Source organism: Pteropus alecto, unplaced genomic scaffold (genome assembly GCF_000325575.1).
Source record: "Pteropus alecto unplaced genomic scaffold, ASM32557v1 scaffold51, whole genome shotgun sequence".
Taxonomy (NCBI): domain Eukaryota; kingdom Metazoa; phylum Chordata; class Mammalia; order Chiroptera; family Pteropodidae; genus Pteropus; species Pteropus alecto.
In genome coordinates, this window is record NW_006431922.1 from 2,000,954 (window position 1) to 2,013,528 (window position 12,575).

The 12,575-nt window shown below is 40.2% G+C and overlaps 1 long non-coding RNA gene across 1 annotated transcript in view; it reads right to left on the reverse strand.

Moving 5' to 3' along the window:
- Nucleotides 1–5,259: 5,259 nt before the first annotated feature.
- The window catches only part of LOC112475505, a 17,466-nt gene continuing 10,150 nt past the window's right edge, over nt 5,260–12,575 (reverse strand). The window contains exons 2-3 of the long non-coding RNA XR_003044740.1: nt 7,150–7,374; nt 5,260–6,442 (exon numbers count right to left, since the gene is read on the reverse strand). This is a non-coding gene — a long non-coding RNA (uncharacterized LOC112475505). The remainder of the gene's footprint in view (nt 6,443–7,149; nt 7,375–12,575) is intronic.

Consider the following 12,575-nt stretch of genomic DNA (forward strand, 5'->3'; position numbering starts at 1 on the left):
CTACGGGACACACTGGAGGAGAGAGAGAATAATTCTGACAGGGAAGAGAGGCAACAGTCAAGGAGACCAGTAGCTTACCTTATAAGAAACAGGATTCTGAGGAAGGGACATAGGTAGAGATGGGAGGAAAGGCATCTAGGTGGTAGGACAACCATGAGCAAATGCAGAGGGCTGAAGGACAGAGGATTTGTGGTGGGGAGAAACACAGATGCTAAGGGTCAGACCAGGTCAGGAGGAGCCTACAGTGCCAGGCTGAGGAGCTTATTTTGAAGTGAAAAGGGAGCCATCTAAAGGGTAGGTCAAGACAGGAATTATTTTGGGTGGCAGCCTACATGTGGAAGCTGGAGAGGAGAGAGGAACATTTCAGGCAGGAAGACTAAGAAAGTCTATCATTTTAATCCAGATTAGTTTCAGTTACTACGAGAGACACACACGGTGCTGGTGGCATGAAAATCTCAGGACTTAGATATGAGAAGGGAAGTGAAGATAGAGTGTGGTCGATCAGAGCTCTGCTACTTTGACTGGTCAAGCCAACCCCCGGAGGAAGAATGCAATAAATCAATCAACTTAAGAAAATATTTCCTAGACTCAAAACAGGAAGAGCAAGACATGACTGTAGGTACTGCTCTGTCAAAAGACTGTACCAATTAAAGTAGAACTGCCGTTCCAGAAACAATTACACAGAATATAAACACAAGCACAGAGAGGCAGAAGTTAGCAGTATTCAGAGAAAGGGGTTCCATGACTCCCCAAATTCAACTGCTCTATCAATGCAGCAGGTATATTTTCATAGTACTTTGTGTCTTGATGCCATTAGCCTTTCAATTTATGTCCCTGACTCTCCTTGCTCTGACTTGATACTCAGTTACTTCCTAATCGTAATTCTGCTATGCATGAAGATCCTTCTACAGAGGAACAGAAACCAATGAGTGGCCAACGCAAACATGCAACACAGTTGGTGAGAGTGTAGTGGTAAAGAGCACGGTTACTAAGTTTGAGACTTTCCAGCTGTGTGACCTTAGGCAAATACTTTCAAAGCTCTGCAACTCAATTTCCTTATCTGTAAAATGGGAATGATAATAGTAATATATCTCGAAGGGTCATTACAAGGACTAAATGACATAATGCCTAGAACAGTGACCCCAAATACTAAGTGCTCAATAAATCATAGATGTTATTACTACAGTTCTCATGGAATACTGAAAACAGTGGCACATGGTTATACATCAGTCTCTCATGAGGATGGTAAGTGTGAGTCAGTCTTTCAGGATGCCATTTCCTTTGGAACTAATGAGAATGAGTTTCTGGACATAAAACTGAGACTCAGATCCTCTACCATGGTGAATTTGTTTGCTTGCCTGTTTCCCACAAAATATTCCTAACTCCTTGAGAGGAGACTATCTCTTGTGCCTAGAATGGCACCTGGCACATTGTTATGTGCTCAATACACTTTTATGCAATTTATAGCTGTGATTCTGATATTGCCACTGATCTATTTTAGTGTTGATAGAAAAATGTGAGTCATGTATGTTTTAAATTTTCTAGTAGCCACATTTTAAAAAATAAAAAGGTTAAGAGAAATTATGAAAATACCTTTTATATTGGACTCCTATCTTACACCATGTATAAAAATTAACTAAAAATAGAACAAACACCTAAGTGTAAGAGCTAAAACTATAAAACATTTAGGGAGGAAACATAGGTATACTTTTTCATGAACTTGGATTAGGTAGTGGTTTCTTAGATATACTACTAGGACAATATATTGTGCTTTGGTGAAAAGCCTAAGCAACGAAAGAAAATATAGCAAGAATATAACAGAGTCAACAAACAAAAATCAGTTGTGTTTCTACACACTAATAATAAACTATCTGAAAAGGAAATTAGGAAACAATCCCATTTACAACAGCATCCCCCCCCCAGCCTCCAACAGTGATACACTGGTCCCCCTCAGCCCTGGAGTGTGCACCACCATTATCTGCCTAGGTACTGTACCCCATCTTCATTCCAAACCCAGGTCCCTTCTTACACACTGCAACTTCTGTGTTCCCCAGGGAGACATGTGGAACTCTGGATCACCTGCATGTCACATGAAGGCCCTCTCACTGCCTGACCATGCCACACCACTATTCTGCTCTTCTGAGGGCTCCTCAGTGAGGTGGGCTTCTCTCAAAGCTCCAAACTGGAAGTGAGACACAAGCTCTCTCTGACTTCGGCTTTTCCTTTAATCTAACCAGGGCCTCCACTGTTTCCACATTCCCTCTTCCAAGAATTTCAAGCAGTGGCTCAACTGCTCAACTGTAGTCATACCTGTTTCAAACCTCTCAGCTCTTGCTGCTGCTCATGCTTTTATGTATTATCTTAGTTGCAAGAGAATTCCAACTCTGGTGTCATGTTCTGCGTTTTCTCTATAAACCTCTGAGCTGTGCTTTTGAGGCCACCTCTAAACTAGAACAAATAAACAGAATCCAACATGTATGGTCTTCACTTTGGACTTCCTCTCAGTGAGTTTAGGCTATAATATTCTTAGCTGGCCATGAGCTGGCAACTGTGTTATTTGTTGGCATGCAGGATAGAAGAATAGGCTGAATTTATACTAGCTACTGAAGACATAATTTGGAAGAAACATTTTGACAAATTACCAACACTCACTTGTTGGGCTATGATTTACCTTTTAATTCTAAAAGAGGAGTGCTGAAAAATATTGCTGGCTATATTCCCAGTCTCCCATTTTAGTTGTTTGGCAACCAGTCACTCTCATTTAATTCCCTAACAACCGGCAAGAATATTAGAACCTCTAGGGTCAGAGAGGTGAAGGGACTCTTCTAAGGCCATAGCAAGTGTTAGGCTTCCTGGCTCCAGACTTGTCACCAAGTATAGTATGCTGAGCAAAAACTGTCTGAAAATGACCCTGCAGCTCACTCTGCCTGCTTGGACAATGAGCTAGCAGGAACCAGAGACGACCTTCCAGCAGAAAGGCTGCACCTAAGCTCAGCTTTCCATGGGACTGGTAGTGTCCTGCCTCCTGCAGGACTGCAGCATCCTTTGCACCTCAAGGTCCCCAGGTACTAGGCAGCTGGCTCTCTCAGAAATTCCTCTAAACAGCTGGGCCCCAAATCCAGACTTCCTGGACCAAGCAGTTTGAGTATTCCTGACAAGGCAGCCTTTTATACTTGCTTTATAGATAAAAGAGTAGAAGGGGAATATTGTTCCTCTACTAGAATATAAATGCATACTAAATTTTGCAGAGAACCCTCACCTGTCTTTCTGTGGAACTATGGAAGGCAGAGAACTCATGTCTTTTCTAAGTGATCTGCTTTATAGGTGTTCTTTTTCCCCAATAAAGCCTATCCCTTAACCCAAACTGGGAGAAGCTGTAGAATTCATTCCAAAATTGATGCAAAACAGGAGGCGACAGAGAAGAGAACTAACTTGCACCAACAGGCAGATAGCTACTTCTTTTATGTAGGTGGAAGAATGTAAGGACCATTCAACTGTGTGAGGACCATGAATCTGTGTGGAGATTCAGACATGTCAAAAACAAACTACAATGTAAAGTTCTGCCAAGGCCAAGTTCAAAAAGCAGGGCTTGTTACCACGGGACAGTTCTGATCCCTGTTCCTCAGGTCACAATAGCCAGAAGCTAGAAATAGGATCAAGGTTAACCATCACCTCAAAATGTTTCTCTTGCTCCGGCCTTGCTTGCATTATGGGAACATCAGTTCCCTCAATGTCCTTCAGTTCGTGTGGGAGGCCTGAGGATGACTTATGTGTGCTTGAGAATGAATCCTCTCTCCTGCCTTGATGTGCTGAGGCTGAGAGTTTCTCCTGAACATTCCATCGAAATAGGCGTCAAAGATGTGGATGCCTGCCACAGGCTGACTTCCATTTCCACATCAAATACAGTCTTAAAGTATGCTGGGTTCAGCCCCCCGCCCCCCACTCCCCTCCCCCCCACCAGAGGGGACCCAAATGAGGAATGCCCCCATCACCCTCTAAATCCCTATGTCTCCCTTCCCCAGAAACGTCACCAAAACCTTACTGTGTGCTTTTTACTGCAACCTCCTCGGGTCATGGGTACAGATCATGGGGTCAGGGCTGGGGCCAGCTGAGGGACAGACAAGGACTGTGCTTTACTAACTGAATGTCCTTGGACAATCTTGTGACTTTTTCCTTGGGATGAATTCCCACTTCTCTGAGGTTTTTTGGTCTTTTGTACACACAGACCCATAGCTATCTCCCCTTCTATTTCTTCTCAGGCAAGACTGAATACTAGAGAGATCCCAGCTGAAACTAACTGGCTGGGACCCTAGTTTCCATAAACGGATGCATACTTCCATTTATGTTGCTGTTCTTTCCACTGAGAAATGGAGTCTTATCTCTTCACTTCCTTGCACATGAGCTTAGCCATGTGGTTTGCTTTGGCCAATGACACATTTGCAAATGTGACAGAAACAGAGGCTTGGAAAGAGTTTGTGCATTGGGGTCTGCTCTCTTTTGCATTATTTGGAACCCAGTGGCTAGTGAAAGCCTGGGGTAACTTGCTAGATGCTCGAGAAACATGATGTAGTTACCTCTGTGCCATAGCCAACAACCAGACATGTGAGTGAGGCCATCCATGTTGAATTAGCTTCTGGCTGAACTGCCAGCTGACTGTAGCCACATTAGTGATCCCAAGAGGGAGCAGCAGAACCGCCACCTACCTGAGCTTAGTTCTAACTGTCAAAACAGTGAGCTACACAGTGGTTGTTTTTTTCTAAGTCACTAAGTTTTGGGGCTCTTTGTTACACAGCAAAAAATAACTGATAAATTATTCGAAGGGTGGAAGAGGGAATGTAGAATTGATGAAGTATCCATAACTGATAGATGAGATCTAATCTTCAGACACTGAAATTCTATGATTTGATGAGAAGATCCCAATGTCTATAGCAAGTGCAATATATATAATTTAAATTTCTAATTTAAGACCGTATCTTCTCTTCCCTTCTGTTTTATATTGTGTCGGAAGCCAGCCGACCAAGTCAAACCGGGTACCTGAATGGGGGAGCGGGGACTGAGAAAAAAGAGAAGACAGACAGGGTGCAAGAGGGAGAACAGATCTCACAACTGTCTCTCCGAGTTTATTTCTTATCCTTCTTTTAAACACAATCTGTTCCTTTGTGTATCCCAAAACAACATAATAAAAGTAACATCCTGAAGATCCAGGTACAATTGACACTTCCTTTGACACTTCCTTTGACACTCCCTTCGACACTCCCTTAGGCTATACTTAATCTTCTTCTTCCTGGAATTCCACAGAACCAGCCTTTTCTTTTTTATGCAAGCAGGCCTCCCGAAACAATCCATGCACTCTTTTGAATTTGGGGAGCTTTAGCTCCCTACAATATTGTAAATCTCAGAGATATACAATGTGTGAACATAAAGAACTATGACTAGATTATCACCATACCAATGTCATTACTTCCTGGCCATACTTTGTCCCGTTGCTGCCAAGGTAGTACCTTTCTTGAATTGTGTACTGTTCATAAATGTTTATTTCACATGATTCACATCCCAATCTTGGATAAAAGTTATACGAAAATAAGAGTTGAGACTTACGTGTAAATTTTTTAAATAAAAAGATACTGAAATCTCCTGCACAGTCACATACGGCTGTACAAGAATGCAGCCGCTGTAACACTAAAGGAAATTACCTTTAGGCTTCCGTCTAGTACAATGCAATTTTCAGCAACTATGACAGAGGCTTTGAAAATAAGAGGTAATTATGGAAATGCTGACAAACCCTTAACTCCCACTGCTGAATAAATGGCAGAGGAAGACCAGAATAATGACACAGTGTGAATTCCCAGTGTTTTACCTACTGATGGCAGCAAGTGACTGAGCAGGCCTTCATAATGACATTATAATTAAATTACAAACTGTTTATTTAAATAATTTCTGAAAGGAAAAAAAAAGCACTGTTTAATTTTGGAGAAGAGTCCATTTCACTTAAGTTTTTGCTTTCTATATACAAGTCAGAGATGTCTCAGATGGGACACCACCCTGTCCTGGTTTATAGACCTGGAGTCCACTTTCGGTCACATGGAGGGAGATGTATGAGAGACAGATGCATTTTTATATACAGCATGTTGCACTGAAGACTGTGGTTCTGGGGTTCTGAGAACACGTCCTCTTTCAGCTCACTGTTTTGTGCTTTCCCCTTCCCTGGCTTTGACACAGTTTTCCCTTTGAAGCACATGTACATCAGGAAAGAGTATGGACTGCTCTCATCTCATTTATGTTGCCCCCTGCCTCCTCTACTTGCGATCCCCAGATGGCCTCAAAGGATCTCTCCCTCCAGATATCCAGAGCTGACCCAGCAAGAAGGGCCGACAGATTTGAAGGTGCCGCTGCCCTTATTCATTACAGAGTGTCTTCTCTTTTTATCTTGCCTTTTTTTAGCCTGAAAGACAAAGACAGAGAGAGGAGTCTTGATTTTTCTCATTAGTCTGCTCCAGCTGGTGACCTATCCAACTTCTGAAATTACTCAGAAGTTGTGCCATTTATTATTTGTTTAATGCTAACATCTCATTTTATGGGTAACAGGATAAGAATTCAGTATAGAAAACTTCTGATGAACAATCATTTAGACAAATAAAAATGAGGACAAAGAATAACTGTGATGAGCAAAACTACAGCAACAAAAAAACAGCCTGCTGAGCCAAGGATGTACATGAATCATGTTTTCCAAAAGTCTCATAACTTCTCTGTCTTGTAATGGAACTCTCTCCTCACCAAGTCTCTCTTGGGCTGCTTAGTTGTCCAAGGCTGACTAACGTATCACCTGAGAACGGTGGACACACAGAGCCTCAGATTTTCAGAGCAGAAGGGGCCTCAGACTTCATTTTGGGTTATCAGCTCCATCACTTCCTTTATTCTTATTTGGGAGTTGGAGAAACAAAGATGGAGAGTATTATGGGTTGAATTGTGTCCTCCGAAAAGATATGTCAAAGCCCTAACCCCTAGAACCTGTGAATGCAACAATATTTAAAGAGTCTTTTGCAGATATAATCAAGTGTAAAATGAGGTCATTAAGACAGCACTAATTTTATAACTGCTACCCTCACTATAGAAGAGATACTGGCAGACACAGAAGGGGAGAAGACTAACCACAGAGGAAGAGGTTGAACTGCTGCAGCTACGAGCCAGGGATTGCCAAGGACTGCTAAGGATTGCTGGCCACCAGCAGCAACAGGGAATGAGCAAGGAAAGATTCTCTCCTGCAGGTTTCAGAGGGAGCACAGCACTGCTGACATCTTGATTTTGACTTCTGGCTTCCAGAACTGAGACAGTACATTTCTGTTGTTTTAAGCTAAACAACTTGTTACAGCAGCCCTAGGAAATGAATACAGAGTGTTTAGGCAGATTGCCCACAATTTCATGGCTGGTGTCTACAGAGGACCCACCAGAACGAAACCCTTGTGAGTCTCACTGCAAAGTTTCGTCCATTGTCTGGAGTTTATTCCTCTGAGGTGTCACAACTCAGTTTTGTGCATATGTTTTCTCACATCTTTTATTTTTGTAAAAAATAATGGAGACACTTTAAAATGGAACTGGAGCTTCCATGCCAGAGGAACTGCCTTGCTGCAAACCTTTACAATGTTATAACAAGGCAAAATTACCTTTGGACTGAGCGTAAGCAACCTTGTACCCCAAAGAACTGTTTGCAAGGATAACAAGAAAGCAATCATGACTACCATGCTGATGTCTACCAGACTAAAAATTAAGAACATTCTTTAGAATATTGCTATGCTATCTACACCAATTAAAATGCCTTCCTTCTATTGATGTAATTGTTCCCCTTCTCTTTCTCATAAATACCCATTGCCTTTGTCTCCTAATCAAAACATTATTTGAGCTTTGACTTGAATCAGTGCTTCCGGAATAGCTATTCTTTGATCTCGAATAAATGCTGTTGCCTCTCACTTTGAAAGGCTTTTTATTTTTAGATTAACATTTTCATTCCAGATTTCTATAATAAATTCCCTCGAATAGACATTCCTTGTCTCCCATCCCCCTATTCTGAAAAATTTGAAATCTGCAGGAAAGTTGAATACAATGAACACACATATTCCCTTCACCTAGATTCCGCAATTAACATTTTGCCATGTTTGATTCTCTCTCCATATATGTTTACTTTTGTCTTGAACCTTTGAAAGTTGCAGCCTTCATGACATTTTGTACCTAAAAATTTTAGCATGTATCTCCTAAGAACAAAGATATTCTCCTTTATAACAATCAGATTCAAGGAACTTAATACCAATATAAAAGGATTATCTAATAAAACGACTATATTAAAATTTCTCCAATTTTTCCTCAAATATTCTATATGATATTTTCGTGGTTTTTTTTTTTTTTTTGTCTTTCACAGCATTAGTATATTTGCAGAGTCCAAGCCAACTGCCTAACAGAATGCCCTGCAATCTGGATTTGTCTGCTTTTTCCCTCATGGTTAGATTCTAGTTAAACATTCTTTGGTAAGAATATTACCAAAATGATGTTGTGTACTTCCCATTGCATCTCATCAGGGAGAACATAATGTCAATCAATAATCACCATCATGGATAATGTTAGATTCACTGGTGATGGTGTTATCTGCCAGATATTCCCACTGTAAAGGTACCATTTTTTCTGTTGTAATTAACAAATAATCTGCATGGGATATTTCAGAGAAGACTTGCTCTTAACTACTTAATACAGTGCATCCAGAGTTAAAAATAAATGTTGACTTGGTATTAGATATCACTCCATAGCTGAAATGCAACACCTAATGTGCTCTACTTAATCTACTTAATCTACCGAATATTTTTTACAAGAGTTGTTGGAAGGCGGGGGTTGGGAGGTTAAGGTTAAAACTAACCCTCCTCTTTTACAAACCTCCAGCCAACAGAAATCTGAAGGTCATTCTCAAGGCTTTACCAACACATGTAATATTATCCAAGTTTTGCTTAGCCAAGATTTTGACTCATTAAAATGTATACTGAAACTTAAGAAGGCATACCAAAAAAAGTTAAATATACCAAAGAGTATAACCCTAAGTAGGTAACCTCAATGCTTAAAGAACAAAATTACATTAGGTAAATCAAAGGTTTGCTTCTCAGCAAGTCAGTATCACAGATAGATCAAGTATCATGGATAACATGTAGCTTGTACTATTAAACTGTCCGGGTAGCGTTTTCCTTGTTGGCTACCATGAAGGACATAAACTTGAGAACGCAGGACAAAAATAGATCTTCAAAGGCATGTCAATCATTTTGGAGGTCAAAAATACTCGCGGCTTTAATTGGAAGTTACTAATTTTGATTAGTATAATGACCAGAAAACATACCCCTAACTCTCTGAGTGAATATTAAGCATGGTGATTACTGTGCATAAACCACCAAGCTCACACTCAGGGTGTTCCTGTGCCATGAGGGGGGTGGCTCAGCTGTGAATTCCTGTGGGGTGTTTTCTATATTGTTTTCTCCACTAGACTGTAAGTTCCATGATAACAAGGACTTGGTTCTATTTGATTACCAGTGTCCAGAACAGTGTCTGGCACACAGTGGGTGTCCAATAATTACTGGTTGAATAAATTAATGACTCAAAATAGTGTTCTTCAAGGTTAGGTCAATTTAATACTTCTAAGCAAGAGATATAACCCTGTGACCCCTCTACTCCCTTTTAATTTAATTACAAAATTTGTTGCTTGGGAGTGTGTGAGTAAAGAGGGCCTTCTTAGCTTCTCAATCTCAACCTCCAACAGCTTAGCTAGTCATTTCAGGGGAGACAGGCTTCAAGGCACACTTCTGTGTGCCAGATCAGGCCATGATTCTACCCCTCGAGGCCACGTATCTTTTCCTCTTATTTTTTTTATAAAGCAGGAACCAGGAAGGATGTATAATATTCTATTGCCCCATCCACAGTATGTTATCTCCTTCTGATATTTTCCATTGCTGAGTTGCTAAAGGTCATGGGGAAAAGGTCTGTGTATTGTTAACAGAATGTATAATTTGCTTAACATTTTTTTCTCTACACGATTTTGTCTAGAAATACTCTGATACAAAATTTTGGATAATTTGCTTAAATATATGACAGTTAACCAAAATAAATGATCTGCCCTATAAATATTACAGGGTTTTTTTTTTTTTTGGTTGCTGTTCATGTGCAGACATTTTAGTTTCAAGGAAGCTGAAACAATCAACATGCAAACAATAGTATGCATGTTCTCTTGAATCAGGACCCTCTAGACTCAAAGATGGTAGACAGCGCACAACAGAGGAGAGATGGGGCAGGAAAGAGGCTCTCCTCCTAGAAGAAAATGGCAATAATAAAAATTAAAATATAAGAATAGTACTTTGTCCTTGCTGCATGCTTATTACTTTTGTTTACAACAGTCCTATGGAGTAACAACTATTATTCCCATTGTAGAGAAGAGGAAATTGAGACTTAGCAAGGTTGTGACTTGATGGCAAGGTGTCAAGCAAGGATTTGAACAGAGCATATATGACCTTGGAGCCCTCTTACTTTACCATTCACAGGGATAGTTTCCAAGTACACAGCAGATTGAGAGCCTGTTATTTAAAAGCCTTGTCTGGCAAGTTTTCAAGGAAATCTTTGATCATTTCTTAAAGTACTTATGCTGGGAGGAACTGAGGGAAGATAACTCCTGTAAGATCTCTGCCCCAGAGTTCAAATAGGGGAATTCCTATACTGTTGTTAAACATCTTTTGATATTATTCAGTTCTTATATCATCTGTCATTCTTCTTGAATACCTACCTCTTCAGAGGTGAAACAGCCCTAAATTTATGGATATAGTTCAATTCCTGAGAGGCATCTATTGACAAAAAGATAAAAAGCTTTGCTACTGTAGGTGAGATGAACAAGGGACACTGGGCACAGCCAGTCTTCAGCGTGGACATATTAAATATGACCACTGACCCACTTAGACTCACAGATTCAATGGCTCACTGTTTCTTTCATCCCCTTGAGAAAAATTAACGGTGGGGAGAGGGGGGAAGACCTCTCCTCCCCTTTATTTTTTTAACCTAATGCTTAGAAAGAAGTAGGAGGTTTACATTCATCGAGCCTAATTTTATCTAAATTTTCTAAGATTTTATTGAGGGCAGGGCAGTTCTTTCTGGCAGCAGCAGCTTTCCAAAGCTACAGTTCAAATTCTGTACCACTGTGGGCACAGGTTTTTCTTAGATCCACCTTCCCCCACACTTCCCCAGACACATACAAAAATATTCAAAACCAGTTTTAAAAAGCATCTATTTTTTCTTTCTCATAAATTAATTTCCCCTTAAAGTAGATGTGATTAAACTGCTGACAGGCAAATAGCAGGAACTCCTTTATACAGGAGCATCTATCTCTCTTCCCACTCCAGCTTAAACGCAACCATCTAAATAAGGGCGCCTAACCTTTGGGATTTCAAGGATCCACAAATGAATGAAAATGCAGACTGATTGGAGGTTGACAAGTTTTACTTTGCAATTAAAAAAACCAAATACTAATACATATTATCATTATGACTTCTTAAGGGACAATGTAACAGAAAAAAATGTAAGTACATAATTTCAGACTAAAGAATTTTTTTAAATCATAAAGGTAGTTTCTGGAATTCAGTTTATTCACAGAAAAAAAACCCATCTTGTTCTTTTTTTTCCCCCTCACTCTGCCACAAGTCAGTGAAAATTCTATTAGAGACTACCACTGGTCCTGGGGCCTACATCTGGAGACCACTGATCTAACAGAAGTCTTTCCTAATATCTCCATATCTTCTGTATCCACCATGAGGCAGAAAAACTCCCCTTCTCCTTTCTACTGGAGCTTTTTGTGATAGCACTTGGTTTCATAATTATTCCTGTTAATGTTTATCTAGCAGCTAGACAACGAGTTCTTAAAGGCATAAAGGTTTTCTTAACCCTTTTATCCATCCACAGAACATAGAGCCTAGAAACACAGCGAATGTTCTAATGTACTTATCAAATTAATTTGTACGTGAGTCAAATGCAAAGAGAAAGTTCTATCCTTAGATAAAACTGATGATTGTATTTGTAAACTGGCATACCACATTAGACCGTGGACCATGGAGGGAGGTCCCAGACATATAAAGAAAGTTATAAAAACATTCTGAGACAAGACATCACTTGTGAAATTCTTAATCTTTTAGCAGGAAATGAGAAGGGACATCTCTTGCAAAGTTAATCTTTTTAGTAAATCTAGTTAAGTTTTCTTCCCTCCTTTCTTTGGAAAAAGGCTCTCTCCCTCAAATCTTGATAATTACCCTAGTGACTCAGATCCTCTGGCTACTGATAAGGGTCATCAGCCCATTGTTAAGCAGAAATGGTGTTAAGCCAGGCAGGGCCCTTAGAGTCTGGGGTGGGAGGGACATTAAGCCAAAGGTCTTTCTTTTTACTCTTTAAGAAACGTATTAACCAAGCCTGTTTCCCTTTACTCACTTAATAGGCAAATCGATAACAGGAATTATAGATGTACAATTTAAACAACAAGTTTCAGTCTAGGGACTGAGGTGGCACTTTAGGAGGAAACC